Source organism: Nicrophorus vespilloides, unplaced genomic scaffold (genome assembly GCF_001412225.1).
Source record: "Nicrophorus vespilloides isolate i.1.1-1 unplaced genomic scaffold, Nicve_v1.0, whole genome shotgun sequence".
NCBI lineage: Eukaryota > Metazoa > Arthropoda > Insecta > Coleoptera > Silphidae > Nicrophorus > Nicrophorus vespilloides.
In genome coordinates this window covers 4,642-27,441 of record NW_017096522.1, presented here as the reverse complement: position 1 = coordinate 27,441, position 22,800 = coordinate 4,642, and the positions used below count along the sequence as shown (strand labels likewise).

The 22,800-nt window shown below is 31.4% G+C and overlaps 1 protein-coding gene across 3 annotated transcripts in view; it reads left to right on the top strand.

Moving 5' to 3' along the window:
- LOC108557332 (transcription factor EC) overlaps positions 1-22,800 on the top strand; it is a 33,535-nt gene that overhangs the window by 6,454 nt on the left and 4,281 nt on the right. The gene's annotated exons all lie outside the window — the stretch shown is intronic.

Below are 22,800 nucleotides of genomic sequence, written 5' to 3'. Positions count from 1 at the left end.
GGGGAAAAATGTCGATTATGTAAGGATTAGCGTTCGAGTGCTGATACTGTTATGCATTTACACGTTACTCCTTTTTTCCGTTCGCTGTTGTTCGTATCCTCCCATTTAATGTGTTCTTGCAACACTTATTATAAATAAGTACACGCTACGATGTATACGTTTACTTTTTTTTATATCTATATACTTACATTTATATATCTATATAAATAAATATATGTACGTATATAGTATTTCTCTTCATTTGTTTGCAAGAACGGAAATAGATGTGTAATATTGTCCACAGGCGCCTCACGGCGTTCGAAATTTGCTTAAAACATTTGCGATTACTTAATAGTTATACGGTCGTTAAAAAAATCACTACACATTTTAAATATAATAATTAAATTATCTTGTTGTTGTAAGCTCGACCTTGTGCGTCAGCCTCGCGTGCAATCCTTAGCGTTACATCCCCGTCTACCTAGGATTGCTTACGCAACATCCCGAAAAACCTGCTCCTGGACGACTCTATTTAAGCAACAACTGCTCCTTCAGTACACTTACGTTATAAATACATGTTTTGTTGCCTCTGCTAAAATACATTCTTCATCCTGGCGATCGTAAACTTGCGAAGAAAATTACATTCGTAATGGGTTTTCGAATCCCATTTGCTTTTTGCACTCGCTCTGTATATTTCAATTGTCGTTTTACGTACACTTCTTTTTTTTGTTTGTTTATTTTCTTTTGTTCGGGCATTCTTTCATTTCTTTTTAATCATGCAGTTGATTGCGATGGGGGTAATTTCACAACGGCAGTGTTGTTTTATCATCAGCGTAGTGAAAGGCGTCACCATTAATTATGCTTGGATTAAGTGGGATTCCAGTAATGAAGAGTAAATAGAGTCATGTCTCTAAGATGTCACTGGATGTGTGCATAGTACGTTCGTAGCTTAATATGTTTACGGTGCGTAGTATTGTTTCTATTTTTATCACACAAAAATATATATGGACATTTTGCGATTTCGGGTAATTACCGAAAACAAGATGCGTAGAACTAGTGATGATGAGAAAACAAAGATTTGTGTGTTTTCAACTAGTTTTGCGCAACTAAAACAAACCTAACAAATTTTAATCCAATTATATAAGAAACGTTTAATACACATTTTAAATCTTAAATCCTATAACTTTTAGCAAATAATCACTAAAATAAATACGTTATTATAATCTGTCATATTTCAATTTCGGAACAATTGCTGGAAATTATCGCATCAATGGACTTTTCTCACATAATAAACATTAAACAACATTTAATTCGTTTCTTCATACGGCGGGAAACAGTATCACTTCTTTCTTTGATTCATCAGGATCAAAGTCTGATTACATTTTAGCTTGATTAAATATTTTATCTTTGACACTCGCATCCAAACATATAGGTTATATTTCTCAGACAGTGATAACCTATGTCTACTTATCACCTGCTTCCTATGTATATAAAAAAAAAGATATTTAGCAATATCGTACCTAATTGAATTATAATGAATTACTTTTTTTTATCACGAACGTGAGTTGGCTCTACACCTAAGATTACCTATAATAATTTATAACCAAGATTATGCTGATAACCTGATTTAACTAATCTCTGGTTTTTTTTTTCGTTTCTTATAATCCTTATTAACGGTTTTATTCTACTATCTCTATGGATATTTTTTACGATCTGTTATAAAATTCAATAAATTTGATTGCGAAATTTGCGATTTTTAGAATTCAACTTTTTTTTTAGTTATAAATGTTGTTATAGTTTCTAAATTTATAACTGAATCTGAGTTGGAGCTTTTAATGTGTACATAAAAATCTGCGATGGTCTTAAATAAGTTATGACTTGATACTAAAAACCTTGATTGTTATTGAAAGCCATAGATATTTTTGTAGTCATTTCTGACGTCTTAACTCATATTATTGCGTCGATTGAATCTCTATAAATGATGAGGTTTTAATGAAGTCCCACAAATAGCTGGACTAGTGCCGGATAATGAATGGAATCATAGTATAACCATGCTACTCGAGCTACTCATCCAATAGCATGAAGTGTACGTACGTCCTCCAATTCTTCGTAACGCCACACGATCAAGGACGTCGCGTTTCCCAAGCCACAGTTATTTGCAACGATAATGACTACTTCAATTTCATTTATCATAATTTCGTTCGAATTGTAAACGCATTCACCGTTAGCTGGTTATGCACATCCTTATGTAACATCCTCGCATTTCACGCTTAGTAGTTTCCGAAAAACAAACGGACGATTAGCAGCGTTCTTCCCCCACGTTACCGGTTACCGGTTTATTCCTCACCGCGCGCGTCTTAATTCCAATGTAAACGCTTGTTACAATGGAAGATATAAACGGCTTGCAATACATGAAATAAATATATAATATAATAAAAAAAAAACATTTAAATAGGTAAACTGTGATAAGGCCACGATGATAACGCAATCACATTTGGCGCGACGGTAAAATGCGACACAATGAGCCAGAAATTTGAAAAAGAAGAACATCTTACTTACTAAGAGAAATATGGTACGGGCAAGCATCGTCATTGAGCTTATAAATACTTTGTACACATATTTGCGTTTATTATATATATAAAAAATTAACATCGCCCGGATAATGTGTTATATAAAATGGATATCGAGATAACTGTTCATAGGGGAATAGGAGGCGCCTTGGCTCCTAAGTTCTGTTTAGTACCAGCAAGGATAGCTTCCCATTCTTCCGGCTATTACTACGAATTAACGCTTCAAATCATTGGGATTCGATCGTCGTCTCGTTACGCATTTTTTTTATTCCATTTAATTGATAAATCGGCGACTGTTGTTGTTTGTTCGCATCAATTGAAATGCAATGAGTAACGATTACGGAGCCACTGAAACCGCCCGCAATAAAAAATAAATAAATCAGGTTTCCATCTTTTTTCCAAGATAAAGGAATGTTGTTTTGTAGATCTCGAGTGAAATGCTTTCAAAGTTACATTTCTAATCGCTAGCTACTTCAAATAATAGCTTCACGATTAAAGTGATTACATTTTATTGAAAATAATTAAAAAAAAAAAAACTATTGTCTAATTTACTTCAATACAAATTTGATTATAAAATTTTGAAATAATTTTACTTCTTATTAATTAATAATTTTATCAAACTATAAGCGTGAATACAATTATTTATTTATATACCGAAAATTTTAAATTATAATTTGGAGAATCAAAAAGTAATTGTAATAATTTTAAGTTTTGTAACTGCATAGGATTTATCAAATGTAATTGTTTAATTAAATCTATTGTCTTCGCCTTAGGCAATTGTTTTCACCGTTGCAATTTAGATAATTACATGTTTTATAACTACTTTGTGGTGACGTTATGATGTTATGATACAATTAACACATAATAAACTAATCAAAAGTCTGCAAACAATGTTTTTAATTTCTGGTTATAAAAAATTCAATTGTTAAGTTAATAAAATGATCAATTATATGAAAAGTTTATATTTAAAAATTAAATAATTCAATTAATTTAATTAATTTAATTATCTTTTTTTTTTTAAATAAAAATGAATGAAAATAAAATGAAATGTAATAGTAGTTTTTCGATTGAATAATTGAATGTTATGAAACGCAGGTCGAGACAACTTTTACTTGCAAATTTGTCGTACGAAGAATTTTAAATGCACTTCGAGTTATGTATTCATGTGCATATACAAATATAAAAATTATGCCATAAATAACGAAAGTGGATTTTCCCTACAAATCTTTCCAGAAACAATCTTGGTCTTTCTTAAAAACGAATTTTTCAAAAACTAGGAACGGCTTATTTAATACTAAATTAAATAAATTCGCATATTTCGCACGAATTGCAATAATTAGGATTTATAAAAAAAACTGGAAACTTAGATTTAATTCTATAATATAATTATTCAAGAAATAAAAGATATCAATGGTTAATTTAATGAAATTAAGTTGGGATTTATAAAACTATTTGTAAGATGTAGTGGATTATAAAATGGTATGATTAAAGTAATGAAAAATAGAAGAGATCAAAATACAAAAACAAAGCATAAGTGTGTTACGTCGCCCATGACATTAAACTATCGCTACATAACAAATATAGCGTGTAGAAAATAACGCAAAGTGAATTAAATTTATCAAACGCTATATGAAATTGAAGCCTTGATAGGACATCTCGAGCATTCGGGAATATTGAGCCTTTAGCGTTTTGGTAGGATTCAATGCACATGGGACAGTCCTCACTTACGACATCAACGAACATAGCTATTATACAATTATCAATATATCTAGTACATGCCTTTGAAAAGGAGAGACACAATTGAATACGAAAGAAAGATAAAGTGCATTTGTTTTGTCCAAATAATTTGGGATTTAAATTCAGTAATGACCTTAAAATAAGGTGATTCCAATTCAAAATAATCAAAAATAAAAAAATTAGCTACTGTCTTAGGAAGACAACGTACATATAAAAATATATTTTTGAAGTTTCTCATGAATTATTTTCATTAATGATATATAATTTATAAAAAGCTAATTAATTTTATAATTATTCAATTATGTTATTGATTTCCATTCGAAATCCATATGTTATGTACAAATTATCGTAGAAGTATACTTTTTTAATCTAAAAGGATAATCAATGTCTTTTCGACTTTTTTTTAGATTGTGAATATATGTAGATGTAATTGTAATTATGCAATTAGGTTATTGTTTACCATTCGAAATCCAGTCTGGCGGTCTGATTATGTGCAGCCTCGAACTTGGGCTTCGCGCGTTCCCGGTCTTTCCATGGTGTACGTACCGTCACTTGTACCATGGAGGGAGGTAGCGAGAGGCCAAGGCGATGGGTTGCGCAACACGTGGAGGGAAGAATCGGGTCTCTCCACCACGAAGCGAAGACCCGTCCCATCAAGAGTCCAAGGCGATTGCGTAATTGGAGGTGTTCTGGGAAAGAGCATGCCGGTGCATGCAAATCGCACAACCACAATCGAAAAAAATAAAATAAATAATGATGGAAGCCGATGAATATCTGCTTTTTGGGTTGAATTGTGCAAAGTTTGTTTGGCAATTAATGTATGCGCACAAATGCGGTCTCTCGTGCTGATTTATAATTAATATCGTACACAAACGGTTCGACCATTCGATCATGTAATTTATAACAAATACAGTTTTGAATATAAATTAGGCACGTCAAATAGAAAGTGTTTCTGTTCTTTCAATTTTTTTTTGTTGGTGTGTTTGTTGTTTGCCGTTTCTGTGCACCTTTCTTCCTCACCACGACAGTCCGTCCGCCTCTTCGAAAAACGCTGGCGCAGAAACAGGGTTTTTGCTGTGCGGAATATTTCGACCATTGGCCACGTTCCCGTTTCTATTTTCACAAACATAATATGACAATTGCTGTAGACAATTGCCTACCTGCAATAGGTACACTATTTACAGTGCTCAGCATGACTCACCGTTTGATAACATACAATCAAAACATATTTGCCATATTTTCACAACTCATTTATTATATTTTTTTGCGATTAAAATCTACATTTATTACGAAATATCTTATTAAATAATACCAGCTGTTTTGATACACGATATTTGACAAGTAATCACTTTGTAAATAACAATATATAAAAGATTTAAATGTTAAACATAAACCTAATTTGTTAATATTAGAAGAAGGCAAGTAGGAAAATGCTACAAGTAATACACCAAAAATATTGGTTCAACACTTGAATCACAATGTAATATTGTCTTTTATTGACGGTTCTTATACAAGTAGCCGAGTACTTGGAAAGTATTATGTAACGTTTACACAATGAACGTTACAAAACTGGTATTTCCCATTACGTAATCTGTTAAAAAAATCCTTGTTTGTTAATACTTGTACAGGTAGCCGAATACAAGTAATTTTGTAAATATTGTATAGTCCCATTTTGTAGCTTTATCTCAATGGTTATACCGTAATTTATATGTAATATATTTGTAATTAAACTTAGAGAAATCTAATAAATAAGTATACTCAATCAAATATTCAATAGTGAAAATTTCGTGCATATAAACATTTTAATATTTACATTTGAATTTAACAATTTAAAATATTGTCAATTTTTTATATGTAAACAAAAAATATTGTAATCTCCTTTTATTCAAGCGGAAATTTGCTCTCATTGTCTTAAAATTATACCTTAATCATTGTGTCTTATTATCTAAATTATCGAAGCACAATAGAACTATAATATCATGAAATTAAAACATTCTTTGTAAAATATTGTTTTAAAATATGTTTGATATTTCTAACTATCAATCTTCAATGATTATTTAAACAATTATTAATAAGTTTCAGTATTGTCTAAATGAATTATCGAGAAAATGTTCCATAAAATACATCTATAAAAATCTATTGTATTTGAAAATTCACTAAATTAGTATGTACTTGCCAATGAAAAGAACTTACTTCCTTTAGCGATGGCCTCAATTTACCATAATTTACCAAAAATTACTAAATTCATATCTATTACCCACCTGAAATGATATCTCAAGATCATATCGAAGATCTTGAGAATATCTTTATCACATTTTTTTAATCTAATACTATCTATTGAACAGCTGGAACCAATTCTGAATCATTTAAATGCGTGTTGTTTCTGTTTTCATGTGATTATCACGTTTTTATAGATAATTTATATAAGATATTTTGTTTTTTTCTATTAATTATTTTTTTGGATTAATTAGATGATCTAATTTAAGTTTGATGAGGATTTATTTTAATGAAGATTATTAATGAAAAGAAGTTACAATTCTTTGATTGTGTTCGGAGAAATTTTTTGGAAAGTTGGTTAAATTTGAGTTACGTAACTTTCAGATTTAGCTAATCTAATGGATAATCTAGTCTAGTCTTCATATGGAAAGTTGCCTGAGCTGAAGTTATATAACTTTGAAAACGATCTTTTATTATGAAGAAGTACTAAATAATTTTGTTGGATCAGAAGATTTTAAGAAATTTTGTTTAAAAACGTATTCAAGTAATTGCGTGACTTAATTTTTCTAATCAAGTTACATAACTTTAAAAGTAACATTTCATTGAATGATTTAAATAATTTTAACATTTTAATAGACTTTTACAAAAAAAAAAATAGAGAATTGAGAATATGGGTAATAATATGAAGAACTTCTATCAATTTTAATGATAAAAATTGTAGTGTATGGAATAGTTTTTGAGATCGCTCTGAATATAGTCAAATTTAGAACAGTATTTGCTATATATCGTTTAGATTCAATTAGAGCTATTCGCCTCTCGTACAAGAAAACGATCATTTCAAATATTTACCCACACATTTTACACCGACATTGTTCCATTGGCATATAGGAAGCAACCAGAACCTATCAAGTGATAATAAGAACATTATCCTCATCTCCTTCTCTCCAGATTAGACACACACCTGCGAAACCTCGCAAGGCAACAAAACATTTGAATACACAATAAAAAAAAGGTACGAGAGATGATTATCATCGCGCGATAAACACGCACGATGTAATCATAATGAAACGATTATCATTATTTGTATGTTTTAATGGCATATCAATGTCGTAAATTCCTTAGATTCTTGGCTTTGGTGACAATTGATTTGGCAATGAACATATAATCATAACATATATACACACACATTTTTTTTTGTTGCATCAACACCGAAATTCTCCTACAGTTATTGCATGCAATTCAGCAAAATTAACAGTAATTGCATGTGAACTTGGAACGTTTTCAGATATGTAAAAATAAATAAATAAAAAAAAAACAATGCAGCGACATTCATTCATTGGATTTTGTCGTGGATTCACAATGGAAACGGAATAATTAGCGGCTAGTAAAAGTAAATATAAATAATTGCAAATAATAGAGTCACCGGCTCGTGAAAACAAAATTGGATAATCTATTTCCGGATAGTAAAACTTTTTTTTTTATTATTTCGTTTCGATTGTTCTGGGAAAACGACTTTTGTTGCAGGACTTTTCCACCTAAACGAGTTCGGCGATAAATCTTAAAATTTTCGGAGCTCGTTTCACAAATTAAATGCAGTCATTATGCAGCTAATGATATTTCAAGTTAACGACTGCAGGAAACGAGTTATTATTTTTTTTTCTACAATTTACTCGATAGTTAAGGATAATGTATAAGGATTTGTATATAAACCTAAATTACTTTTAAATTAATTCATTACCTTTACAATTTTTTGATTCTATTTAATACGAATAATAAAAATTATTTAACTCAAAGTAATTAAATTGTCCAAAGTTTTTAAAAATTATATAAATTATAACGAATCACAAAACTAAACTAAGATACATTTTCTGTATTATTTTTAACACAACATTTGTCTTAGTATTAAAATGTAATTTACTTCCAAATTTCTATTGAAGGTTATTGAAGATGTATAAAATAAGAGAATAACGTTTGTAATAATGTAATTCTCTGATAAATTTTATGTCTTTATATAATAAACTATAAACTGTTATTTGGTGTAAATTCCTTAATTGTTGACAATCAAAACAATATAAATTGTATTTGACATTATATAAGTAAAAAATAAGAACAATATTTTTCAATCTTACTTCATAATGTTTCCAAAAATTTAATAAATAATTTGCAATTACATTAAATAAGTTTTTAAATTAGAATTTAAAAAATGTGGTGATTATATCAAATATTTAAAAAGATATATTCAAATTCCCAATATTTGCAAAAACGTAATAAATAATTTATTTTTTGTAATTTTTTATATTAGTGAAAATGTACGTTAGGCGAATTAGTGTATGCATATTAAAATGCGATTAATGTATTTAACAAAGTGTACGTTAATTGTATGTCTATGTAAAATAAATGGGAATATTTTAGAACTTAAATTTTAAAAAATAAGAACATTTATTAAAATCATTACAGTAGGGCAGTAAACAATGTGTGTACGTTAAGTGAATGTTGTTTGTATGTATTTCAAGGATAGATATTTTATTTCCATTCATCTTCGATTAAAGGCCTAAATATTATATATAACTTAAGTTAATAACAAAAAAATGTTACTAAAACTGTTACATTGGGATAGTTAATTAAATGCATGTTAAGTGAACATTGATTGTATTTATATCTGAGACAGATCTTCAATCGCTACTCATCTTCGATTAAAGGCTGGATAAGATGATGATAAGCGTTGTCATCTTGTATTGGAGTCGGGTCTTGGACCCGCTGTCGTCTCTGGCGATAACGCGATTAGGGATCCGCTGGCGGCTCCGGCGGCACCGAGGTCCGAGCCCCGCGGAGCCACCTGTGGAGCATTCGGAGCCGCGCGTCGACCGCAGGCAGCCAGCGTTTATTCATTATCCTAGTGCAAAGCGTGGCCGCTTCTTAGTTCATAATCGACTGCCGTGCGTTACGTTTTGAGAGCCGCCGCCGCGCACAACAAAACAACAAATAATAACAGAATAACAACAACAAATAACAACGGACGAACGACGCAGTCGAAAAGTGCAGCCATTTCTGTGCCGCCCTGTTAAACTCCCTCCCCTTTGTCCACCCAGCGAAAAGTTCCCGCGAAAGTTGTCCATCCGCACATTAGACTTTACCCCTCGAGCTTAAGCCGTAAAACAAATACCAAAAACAGTGCTGTGAACCGAAGAAGACGCACTCTACATGTATTAAACAAAAATTACGTTCGGAAGGTTTTCCAACAAAACATAAACTTTTCCAAAAATGCCAGTCTACAATATCATTACTAGAAGACGTAAGGTATTTACTACAACATTTTTATTATATTATTACTATTAGCATTACTATTTATTTATTAGTATTAGTATTATTTTTATTTTTTCCATTGTTTTCCGCTAAACTTTTTTTCGAACCGTTTATGCGGACTTAGCAGAAACTTTGATTTCTTGTCGTGCGACTGTCGCACGTGTAACGTTTCCACAAAGTAAGCAACACTTCTTACCGAACGTACAAAAATAATTACCCAAACAATTAGCGTAACCGCACTATTTGATCAATCAATTCACCGACCCCCTTTTATTTTTTTTGCTTTAATTTGATAAAACAAAATCTATTTTACATAATTCAAGGATTCATAAGTAAACTTTCTTAAACAATTTTCACTTCAGTTTTTATTAATTAATTACTATATTCTACAAACATTAATAAATCGATTATCTTAACTTTTTTTTTATCAGTTACTATTTTTAATATTGATTCTAATTAATTTGTTACTAACTACATGAATTTTTACTAAAATTCATAATTAAAAACTTCACGTCTCACTCGACTAATAACATTTTGAAACTGAAATTACGTAATTGGACAATTGTTTGTTTCCACTACTAAATTGAATATTTAAAAAAAAAATAATTGATGTTTATCAAATTGAAATTTTCTTAATTTCATTAATAAATTTTTCGATTTCAATTTATTATTGAAAATTAGAATTAAAATATATTTTTTTGCCATCTTTGAATATTTAAAAATTTTAATGTGCGTATCAAATTTGTTTTAAGTATTAAGAATTATTTGCGTTAATCAATTTCTCGATTTCAATTCAGGGTTCAAAGTTTATCTGCGATTTTGTCGCAATCTCTGAAACCGCTAATTGCCGATAGATGAAAATGCACATCGTCTGAAAAAAAGCCGGCTTTCCTTCCATTCACGAGATCAATGATCCGGTTTATCGCATTCCGTTTGGTCCACATTGTTTGTACACAAATCGGATATGGAGCAACGACCTTGGTGTCTCCATTATCAAATTTACTGGCAACGCAGAGGGTCTTCGACGAGTCCCGAAATGCGTGACCATTCAATCAATCGACAACCACGAAAATTCATCGATTCGATAATTATACCTTCTAATTTGTTTCTGGAAAAATACCGAACTTCTCTTCTTATAATCATGACATTATTCCAGTTCAAGTAAAAAGTTCCACTTCTTTTTATTAAAAAAAAGTAAAGCGTGGATTGGGTATTCCCCTAAAGAATAAAGCATAAGCATAAATAAGCATAACATTTCGTAATTGTTTACAAAAACAAAGATAAGAACGATTAAATATGGAAGAAATTCAATTGTCAAAGATTATTAAAAGCAGAATCGGTTAAATTAATTATGGTTGCGATAATAAACAAAAAATAATAATCAAGTTTTACAACCGTTAAGAAAATAATTGCTGAGCTCGTCTGGATGATTATATGTGAAGTTTATATTATTGTTTCGTTTTCTGCAGCAGTAACCACTTCAATGATTATATTTACTTGATTGAAATGAACAAAATTTTAATTAATAACCAGTACAAAAAGTTTTGCGACGTTTGCGAAATATTCCTCTTGTCTTTATTAATTGCATTAAAAGTCTTGATATATGTTTTATTCTGTCTTTTTCCACTACGAATCCGTCTTTGGAAACGTGTTGAGGATTCAGTCAAACAAACGTTGCAATTATGCAAAACTTAATTACCCGTGAAAACACTATTTTCGTTATGTTTCAACGCCGATTTCCTTATGGGCAATGAAATTGCTTGTGCTTCGTCCTTGAGGGAATGCCTTTCGCATAGCAATATGGACGACATGTTAAGATTTGATGTTACCATTAAAAGATAAAGCAGGAACATTTTTTTGCTACTATTTATACTGAGATTATCTAGAATAAATCGGATTGTAATTTCATACTTTGATACTTTGTTTACCTTTAATACCTACCAAAACTATGAACAGAACAATTGCATTGTTGCACAATGAATAACTTAAAAAGAAAACAAATACATATTAGAAACGTGATATTATTTTTAAATATATATATAATTTATTTATAGAATATACTTTTACATATTTATTTACAATTTCATACAAAGTTTCAATTTTTTCTCTAAATAATAATAATTTTAAGTAGAAAATTTGATATGTTATTTCTATTAAAAATATACAAATTTTTACCATGATTTTAGCAAAATAAAAAATCTAAAGTTTTTCTTAAAAAACGTACAAATATTTATATATATATATATATGAATTAGTTTCATTTTGTAATTTAAAATTATATTTTTTTAACATTATACAAAGTTTGTATTTTTCATAATTATAGTAATTTTCGACTAGGAATTCCAATGACACATTGAAAGTTAGAATATATTAATCTTATATTTAAAAATTTACAGCGATTCCGCAAACTAGTTTCCAATGCAATGACGCTCGAGGAATTATATAAGCGTCTGTAAACGTATAGACACGGATATTATGTGAACGATTATCGAGTCGAAGATGACGATGAGCGTAAACCACAGTTGAATACAGTCATTAAACTTTTTGCGATCGGCGTTAGTTAAGCGTGGCCACCACCGTCCCATTTTTCGGGACGGGACGAATGGGATTTCTCTTCGCACGTAGCCGATTTGAATTCGCAGCGTAGGCTCCTCCGCGATCCCATCCACAGCAGGAAGTAGTTGCTTACTTAATTGTGAAAATGATGGCAGAGGTATGACACACTGCCGGAATTGCATCTGTGCGCTTCTTGTTGACAAGAAATTTGTTATACCACCCAACCAATACATTCATACTTGAATTACAATATTACAATGTGAAATATTTCAAAGAATTTTTCATTTATTTAACATGTTTATTCAATTAGTACAATAAATTGAGCTGTTTTCAATTAATATTTACATCCAGCAATAATACTGAAGACTTATATTATGTTATGTTATACTTATGTTATGTCTTTAACAATATCCTAAGAATAGAGAATATTTATAGTTTATAGGCATATTTAGTTTTGAATGTTAAACGTTTTCAAGTATGATTCTATATACCGACAACTATTTTTTTTATTAACAATTGTTAAAATTCCTATTTGCAGTAGTTTTATGTATTTAAATGGTTATAATAGTAAAAAATATTGCAACAAATTTGCAACAGATGTAGAACGCAGAAAATTTAAGATAGGCAGAAGTTTCCCTAGATAAGGTACGTTATTAAAAAAAACGGTATTATCTAATCGTTGGGTAATTGGGGTGACGGCTATCATCCCGTTTTTTGTGGAGGGGAAGAGTGAAAATTGCAAACGAAAATCGCGATTTCTCTGTGCCAGTTTGGCAATTGCATCCTGGCAAGCTCTGTGCCTATTTTTAACCAAAACCATTTCGCACCCAATTCCATCCGGCTAGGCAACCCCACTAGCTCCGCACGTTTTCGCTACTATTTCGTAACCCATATGAACAGCAGATTTCAATTGTCGACACGAGCGTACACGATGCAATTAGCAGGCACGTAACTTGTAATCGTAATACCAACAAAAATACGGATCGGAATGCGTTTTGAATTTCCTGCCGACAATGAAACTAACAACGAAAAAAAAAGCAAACAAGCAGTGAAAACGGCCGAAACTAATATTGCTTTAATATGCTTTTAATTGGAACCAAACACGCACAATTTCGAATTGCTAGAGGAACCATCCTCGACTTTTTTGATAAACGCAGCACTAGAAAGAAATATATTAGACGAAACTGGGTCTTTCTGTGTCGCGATTTAACGCTTTATCTATGCAAACGCTCCAAATCCGTCGTCGCCTTGTAACGCGTTATTAATATGTACATTTTTTGTACTCTGTATTACATTTATATTGTACACTATTTCATTTCTTTCATCTGAATTATCATTATTATTAATTCATTAGCCTCGAGCTCCTTCCCCAAGGTTAAGAGGATTCACTGTAGCGATTTAACCGCAACTTCTTACATATCCACAATACAATTTAAAAAGTATATATATATTTGCACAAGTCCGCTAATTGTCGTTTCGAAACGAGAAAACAACATTTATTGTTTACGGAGAAAGTCATTTTTTTGTTGTTGTAATAATGGAAATATGCATTGTAAATTCATTTAATCTTATTAAAAAAAATATATTTAAATTAATAATTACAATGCAAATTTACGTAATTAAATTCTTGCAATATTTAAATCTAAGAAAATATTTTTTTTAATATATATTCAAAACTTTTTATAAATAAATAAAATTGTGAATGCTTTTATAATATTTCTTTAAAAAAAATGTCTTATAATAGTTTCTAATATTGAGTTTTTTTTCTGTTTAATCATCTCTTAGAAGAAAAAAAAATGTTTTCTTGGACTACATTTTGGATTATAAAAAAAATGAAAACGAAAGGAACTGACATTAATTGATTCGAACAACGGTTCTTATCAAATCAACTTGAAAAATAAGACACTCGATCGGCGAGTACCGTTTCATATCAGTTTAATCTGTAAGGCTTAACACAGATTAAATAATTAGCTACATTCTGTAAATATATCAATTGAATTTGACAAAAATTTCGTCTCGAGTGCTTAGAAATTGATATACAGGGGATTTTTATTTGTTTTTTGTAAATATTCCGAGCTTAGAAATATAATTTTATTTGTTACTGAATCAAACAAAATTCTTGAAGTAATCAAATTTGAATCGATTTTATTGTTACATATCTATTATTGAGTCATTATTTGAATCCATACGAAATTAAAGTATTGCCTGGATTCGAACAGGCTTAGTTTTATATCTCCTTTTGAATTAAGTTCAAACTTAAGTTTTTTTTCGCATTGTTGAACTGTGTTTTAGCACCAATTAGAGGAGCGTCCTTCGATGATTATTAGCAATAAATTTGCAATTTGCACAAACCGAGCGTGGAGAAGCGAGTTAATTTTTTCCTAAACGAAATCGAAATTTGATACTCTGTAACGCGAATGATGCTTTATAATTGTTAAGAACCTTCTTTTCTATTTATTTTTTTCTTCTTCCATTTTATCGATGTCTTCCTATACTTCTTCGCCATCGGTTCACATTTGTGAAGCGATACGAAATTATAAACACAATGGATTAGGGTTCCCTCGTCGTGACCTGAATTTCTTCTTAGGCTCTTTTCGGGGAGCGCCAAAGTTTCACATACGAAACGCACACACGGCATCGCGGAATACGATTTCGGTGGGATTATATAACGTAACGGCCGGCCGCGAAGTGGGTTAAAAATGAATAATTCCACTTTGTTGCCATTGTAGCTTCGAAGGAAAAATTTAATCGAATCGACGAAACATTACTAAATGTAAAACATACACAACCATAAACATACACACATACATGGATAGCATTTAGGCTCGATTTACATTTGCCTACTTTCGAATGATCGTGAGTGTGCTTCAAAATCTGTATGGAGAGAACTTTTGTTTTGGCTCTATTACTTGGTATTGAAGAACGCGTAGGAACAACAATTACCTCTCATTTAATTAACTGTTTAATTAGGATTTGCACATCTGTTGGATAGAGACGATGAGAAGATTTTGAGGTCGCACGATATATCCAGTCACCTATTGACATTATATAGCTCTTTCCAATTACATAATTCCAAGAGTTAAATCAGTTGTTCCCCAGTTATCAACACTAGATCCTATTCTACATTTTATTCTTAAATTTACCTACAAATTAATTGATTTTAATCAATTCTTAACTTCTTTTAATACGAGGGTAGTCCCAGATGAACCCGACTTAACAAAGAAAGCACACAAAAAATAGCTCGATTCACTTTTCCCAGCGATGTTCAATAGCTTCGATACCGTGTTTACAGTGAGTGACTCCACCTCTTCATTGTTGGCAAATCTTTTACCACCGAGCCATTTTTTAAGTTTGCAAAGAGAGGAAGCAATTCGAACTTTAACTAATTGATTTTGGCCATTTATACTTTTGGGACAGCTTCTCAAAAGTAAAAGAGTAGAGTTGGTTATTCCTCAGTTATCAATCGACCTTAAAGTTGACCAATTCATACAATGTGTCATAAATCCTCTATTTTTTGTATTAAGCATAGGACCTTGTAGTCCTTGTATAATATCATTTTTAGGTAATTTTGTTTTTGGTCTTGTTATTAGTATTTCAAAATATCCTAAGTCATATTCTCTATTCACTCTTATCAACATTTATCTAAAATTAGAACAGTTTCTCTGATTTGTATAAAATTATTAATTAATAGGTCCTTGCAGTCAATAAAATATATTTTTTTGAAATGTTGTAGTTAAAGTGTGTATTCTTCATATCATTTAATGAAAATATTATCCAGGAAGGAAGAGAGACCCACTTGTCCGATGATGTAGAGTGCGTACAGTAATTACAGTAATTCGCGGACGGAATAAGCGGTGATTACGAAAATATGTTTGATCTTCACGGTTGAAGCGTCGCCGACGAAAACAATAATTGAAACGAGGGGGGATTAAAAAATTATTGCACGCGTTTCCCGCTCAAATTAACGAAACAATTGCGTCCCATAAATAAAACACGCTTCATTTCAAATGTAAAATGGAAACAAAGAACGGCACAATACAAATAATTACAAACAAACAAACAAACAAAACAGAAGAACGAATCCAGGGTTTCGTTCCGCGTAACAATGTGACTATTGATTTGTCGAGATTCAGATGAAGTTTAAATTTGATCTCTCTACCGAATGTACAAAAGGAATTTCATCGGCAACCTTCGCGATGCATTCAAGCAGCAACTTTTTGTTGTTGTTGCCGGAACTTTTGTTTCTCTTTGTCCTAATTTCGTTTTTGCCCCCAGAGTTGAGCAATTGCCTCGTTTACATATATATCCAGCGTGCATTTTGTTGAAAATTGGTCTAGTTCATAACAAAATCCTTGTCGCTCGTGTCGCAAGAAGCAATAATCTGATACATTGCGTTATTACTTTACGTTTTTTATGAACCGGAAAAATGTTTAGATCAAACTTGTTATATTACAGAAACTCGAAGAGGTACCTCAATATTCGAAATACAAAATATTAAAAGTTTAACAACTGCTAAGTTTATTAAATCTAAGTCATCAACCCAGGCTTCCAAATTATATAATTCCGAAATATTCGCGATCGATGCAGAATTGAATACGTACGATACGTTATCACCTGCAAACGTAATTTCAAAGCGTCGACATTTTCTGACTTTATTACTACATAGACATGTTTCGTATCAGTGACCGCAATTCCTCTTCTTTTTTTTTCTATATATATATTTTTTTTTTCATTTCATTATTCCTATCGTCGTATACAAATATACACGTATATAAATAAATTTAGTAACGACAATAAAATGCACCGTCAAATAAAATAAGAGTGTTTGTTTTGTGTGGAGATACGCAATGAACGGAAGGTAAAAATAACTTAAGAAATGTATAAAATGGAATAAAAATTAAAGAACGGTAGAATACAAACAAAAGCAGCTCACGTTTGATTTATGGGCACTCGCACTCTCCCGGTTATGTAACATTTACTTAACAAATGACAGAGTAAACACCGTTTATTATTTTGTCCCGAGTTCGTAAATTATAGCGATTCCTTCGCAAACTGTTAAAGACGCTAATGACGATGACGTTCATCTTTAATCTTATGACGATCATGGTTACAAACTTAAACCTTAGGTATAATCATTTGTTGTTGGATGATTCGATGAGCAATACCTTGGTATGCGGTATAAAATGTGAGCTCTGTATTTAATTTTGTTCTCTCAGCAAAAGTTGATCATCTCTACTTTTATGTTTGTAATAAAATACTTATTAACTTTAGTTTTTCAAAAAAAATACCTACAAATATGCATTTAAGTCGAATTTATAATGTTGAAATTGTATGTTCTACAAATAATGAATATCTAGATTTAAGTTAAAACTAATATAAAATACTGCTGCAAATTGAATGATTTAAATTTATTTACAATTGTTTGAGCTATAACGATTCTACAAATTGCATGCACTTAAAGTTTGACTAGGAGATGGGAATACCTCGGACGGTAATTTGACACGAAATAAAGACTAAATGAGCATCGTTTGTCGGGCGAATTGTGCAATTGCAAAATTACGCTATTCGTGTATCGGATGAAACAAAAATAAAATGACTAAACCAATTTACTTGCATGGCATTAAATTTGAGCTAAAGCCTCGCCGTTGCATAAGTTTTTTTTCGTTTGCTTATTGGTCCTCCTTCGCGCAAACCAGTTAATTGCGGTGCAATAACGAAATTGAAATGAATTAAGATACATTTTTTTCCTCTCCCAGAAACCTTGGGGAATATCTTAATGATCCGCTTTAATCTATTCAACAAACCTTGGTGTAATTTGTGATAATAGAAAGTTATACAACGAAAATGTTATTATTGTTATTATTTTTGTTTCATTTAGTTTGGGGTTAATCGATTTCACTATAGTTTGTTATTAATGTCAATGAAATTGTTCGGTTTGTGCAAATGCATTTCGTTTTTTTTTCTGTCGAGTCAAGGTTTTCTATCTCTCTCTCTTCGCGAAGCATACCAATGCATTCGATGTTGAGCCTCTTACCGATTGGTTTCATTATCCGTCGATGATGGTAGTTAAACAAATTCGGTGCTTCGTTTATCGTCGTTGGAGTGGGCGAACATTGTACACGTATCATCTCTATTTATTAATTAAGCAAGATCGAGAGTGCAGTTGCACACCGTATTTGCTTAGACAATATGGGTTATCATTATTTAGTTGTCGTGTTAATCTGTAAAAAGGGGCATCTCCTATCAACTGCAAGGATTCCTCAAGACGATGTCACATATATATGTATATATATATATATTTAATTTTTATCTCGAGACGAGATTGTAGGTGTTTAAACAAACAAAACAAAAATGCTCAATTACTTTTCCGATTCCATCCATCTCGACCTCTTTCACAAGATCTGAATTTATATAATTTATATAACCGAGTTGGATAAACCCAAGGAGTAAGGTGTTTCTTACATTATATTACAAATATTTAGTTCTCTGTCATAGCTGATTTCACTTTTCGAGGTACTACTACTCTCCTCCGCGTCTGAGAGTAGTTATGTAGTAAATCTCGAACGAGTTTTCGGATTTTTCAACCTGAATTCTTTATTACAATATTGTGTGATAAATTGCTCGGCCGTAATTCACGCACTTGAAAGTGGACCATTGAGCTGTGCTGCCACGCATATCCTGGAGGACCTGGTCTATTCAACAGACCTAACGTCTGCCTTATATCGTATTCAGCCATCATCATCATGCTTTCCTTCTGCAAAATCGACCTGAAAACCGAAGCCTTGAAGTCCTCCTACGTGGAAAACGCTTTTCCTTGATCCACTTTGCAAAAGGCTTATTTACTATAATAAAACCAAATTTAGATTAAGTCATTTCCATTCCCTTTATCCTCAAGATCCTCATCATTTTCTTACATTCAATGTTCTATATTGCAACTATGAAGAAACTATTTTTTTTTTATTTGGAAATTAAAACTACTTAAAGAAATTTAAGCCAAGTATGTAGAGTTTAGTGACAATAACCTAACTTTTGAAAAATAAACTATTTAGGTGTAATAATTAATACAACGTTAATACTGAATTAGTTACAGAAAATATTTGTAAAAAAGTTAAACAAAGTGTCTAAAGTATAGTACTTGGATGGAAGACAAGTTCCCAACATGTCTAGAAAAACGTTTGAGACGATGAAGACGATTCAGGACATTTAAAAAGAATATAGTAAATAAAGTGAAAGATTTACAAATAAAATAAGTAACTAAATGTGGATCATTAATAATTACAGCATTGACATATGTGTGGCATTGACTTGGTAACGTGCGAGTACTAATTTGACTTAATACTTGCTCTAGAAAATCTATGTATAATTTGCACTATCTTTGTGAATATATAATAAATACATCAATACGATGAGCGTAGACGTAAAGTTAAAGCTAAAGTTGTGTAAGAATAGGAATTTGAATCGGAAACGGAAAGGAGAGAAAAAAAAGGAAAGCGAAGTCCGTTAACCGTTTTGCCTGTGCGTGTGTCCGCAATTAAAAAAAAAAAGAATTAATAAAAATGGAGCGTACAAATTGGATAATTGCCTTAAATAATAAGAAATAGTGAAGAACGAGAATTTTGTATTCGATCACTTAATAAATGGAAAATCCGTACTCGTAACACCTTGTTCTTAGTCCTGCTGCTCCTTTTTTTTATATTTTGTTTATGTACAGCTTAGTTTTTGTTGTTGCTGTATTTTTTCTTGTTCTTCGTATTTACTTATCGGTTCGTTCTTTGTTTTTTTCGCTTGCTGGGTTTTACCGAATGGCTTTCTCTCTCTCGGAAAGAACGCTCCAAAGATCAAGAAGTGTTCTTTCAAATAACAAAACAGCAGAACAAGAAAAAACGTAACAAGCAGAAAAAAAATGAAGAATAGTTAGAGAGGAACAAAAAAAAAACAACAATCCCATTGCGTCTTTAATTGATTCCAATGAATTGGAAGCCGCATTCCGACATTGACTTTAAAAGCCCGCGCTCGGCGGGCGTTACGCAACGGCCCCCTATTCTGTAACGACGCACAGTTACATCATTCGATCAAAAACAATCGGTATGCTGTCTGTATCCATCTCGGTGCGTGCATGCAGTATATAGCACACGCAACAGAGTCCCTTTTACTGAAGCAAATTGAGTGATTATATGGCAACGCGTTTTAATAGGATAGCGTTCTTCGGAGGTTCCAATTGATGTTCATTGAATTCGACTCGATTGAATTTTATATAATTGATTGTATTTTTTATTTTCTGTTCGAGCTGCAATTCGTTCGGCAAACGAACATTTCGATTCCCGCCATATTAGAATGTGTAAAGTTTTTTTTTTGTTGTAATATATCGCTTTCAATTATCAATGATACATGTCCACCTATCAGGGAAACCTTATCTCGGCACGAATGTAGCATGTATATAAACGATTATATAAACTATAATCTACAGCAGTTATCTCACTCTTTCTTTAGGATCTTTATTTCTTAAGTCTTGTTCACTGTCGCGAAAATAAAATCCCATTATTGTCTCATCTCAGAATTCCGTTAACCGGAAATTAATCAATATAAATAATTTGTATTGTATATATAGTCCAACCTTAAGATTTGTGAATGGATATTTGCAATAGTTGAAGAAGATTCTCATTATACCAAAATACTTGATTGCATAGTACCAATTATGCTATTATATAATAAAGTGTGTTACATAACTCTTAAATCATAAACACAGCTAAGAAGATTTATGGTAAGGAATTGCAACAGATAAATCTAATTGGACTTTAACATAATTAATTTATTTTCAATTTGTAATTTCAGAAAAAATGTTTTGTACAATCCAAAAATCTTTAGAAACAACTTTGACTTTTTTTGATGGTCCAGTTGATCTGTATGATATGTTGATATGATATGTTGAGATAATAAAATTTGATACACAATCGAAGTCCAAAAAAACTCAAGAAATAATATTTTTCTGATAGGTTGAGAATACTCAAATTAGATACACATTAAGTATAATAACTAAAAATTGTTGACTTTGGTTAAGATATTCCATAAAAAGATATTTTGACCTATGAACGGGTCAAGTGCAGAAAGTCTAAGTACTCCAAGAATTTGCAAATACTACTACACTAAACAGTGGAAAGGCGTAGTGGGGAAACAAAACAAAGTACACAGGTAATGCGAAAACGTGTCGTGATAACACGGCGCGCTATTTGTTTATGAATTATTCTAAATCGCCGAGAAAACAGGCAGATCGTAATCAGAGGAACGTGTTCTCGTTATCGGCGGCGCCAACGACGAGCACGCAAAAGGGTTTCTCGGCCCGTGGATTTCGTAACCACTTAACATACGTCAAATATATATATATATATTTAATTGTTCGCTTTTCGAATTGCGGTCGCTAATGAAAATGCAAACCTCGTCCGTCTTGTTTCGACACGCTTTTAATAATAATGTAGAACGTTTCGATACTTTCAAAAAGACGTCTCTTTTTTTTTCGTCCTCCGTTTAGCAACTCTTCTTTGTGAATTGGGCGCAAACAGAAGTCCCAATATTTTCCCGTTCGGTTTGTTGCTCTTCTTTGCGTTCAATGTGTAGTCGTCAACCTATGCAATCCACTCGACACTAATTCCAATTGTAAATCTTCAATTATCTTGATTGCGAGTAATGGATTTGTTTGGATGGTTCTGGACTTTCTCGCGCTGTGATAATGAACTTATTGTCCACGTGCCACCTCCGGCTCCATTCACATCCATCAGACCAATACTCCTATAGTCTGCCCGCATTACGCTTACGTACAATTACTCTAAACAAATCGAAATTAGCCTCAATAGTTTCATGTCCCATTAAATAACATCTCGATCACGAAGAATCATATATTCGACTCAATGTCAAACAGTTTCTTTACTCCAATTATTAAAACATATTTCGATTCATATATTTGCATCACATCAAACACAATTACTTTTCTTACTAAATTTTACACTTTAAACAAATTGAAATTATAATTTGCAATAACAAAACAAAATTCATTCATGGTTGAATTCTTAATAAATAAAATACTTTCGAAATTATTATTTTCCGTTTCGCAATTACTCATTTTTTGTCCAAGTTTTTTCTTCTTTTACTTTAATGCGTTTGATCCGAGTGCCGGGATTCCCTGATAATAATTATCTTATGCTCACATGTACGTAACAGTAATCAAGTAATTAAATCCTTGACCATATTATGAAACGTAAAAATTAATTACAATTATTGACACAAGATAATTTCCAAAAGAAACAGTACTTTGATCGTTAACTGCCACAAGGTCTCTTTTCCACTTCCGTAATTGCATCAAAGTTTAATGTATTTTTAAACATGTATAGAAAATATCAGTGAAAAAAATTAAACTAAATTAATTTTGATATTTATTTGTTGAAACATT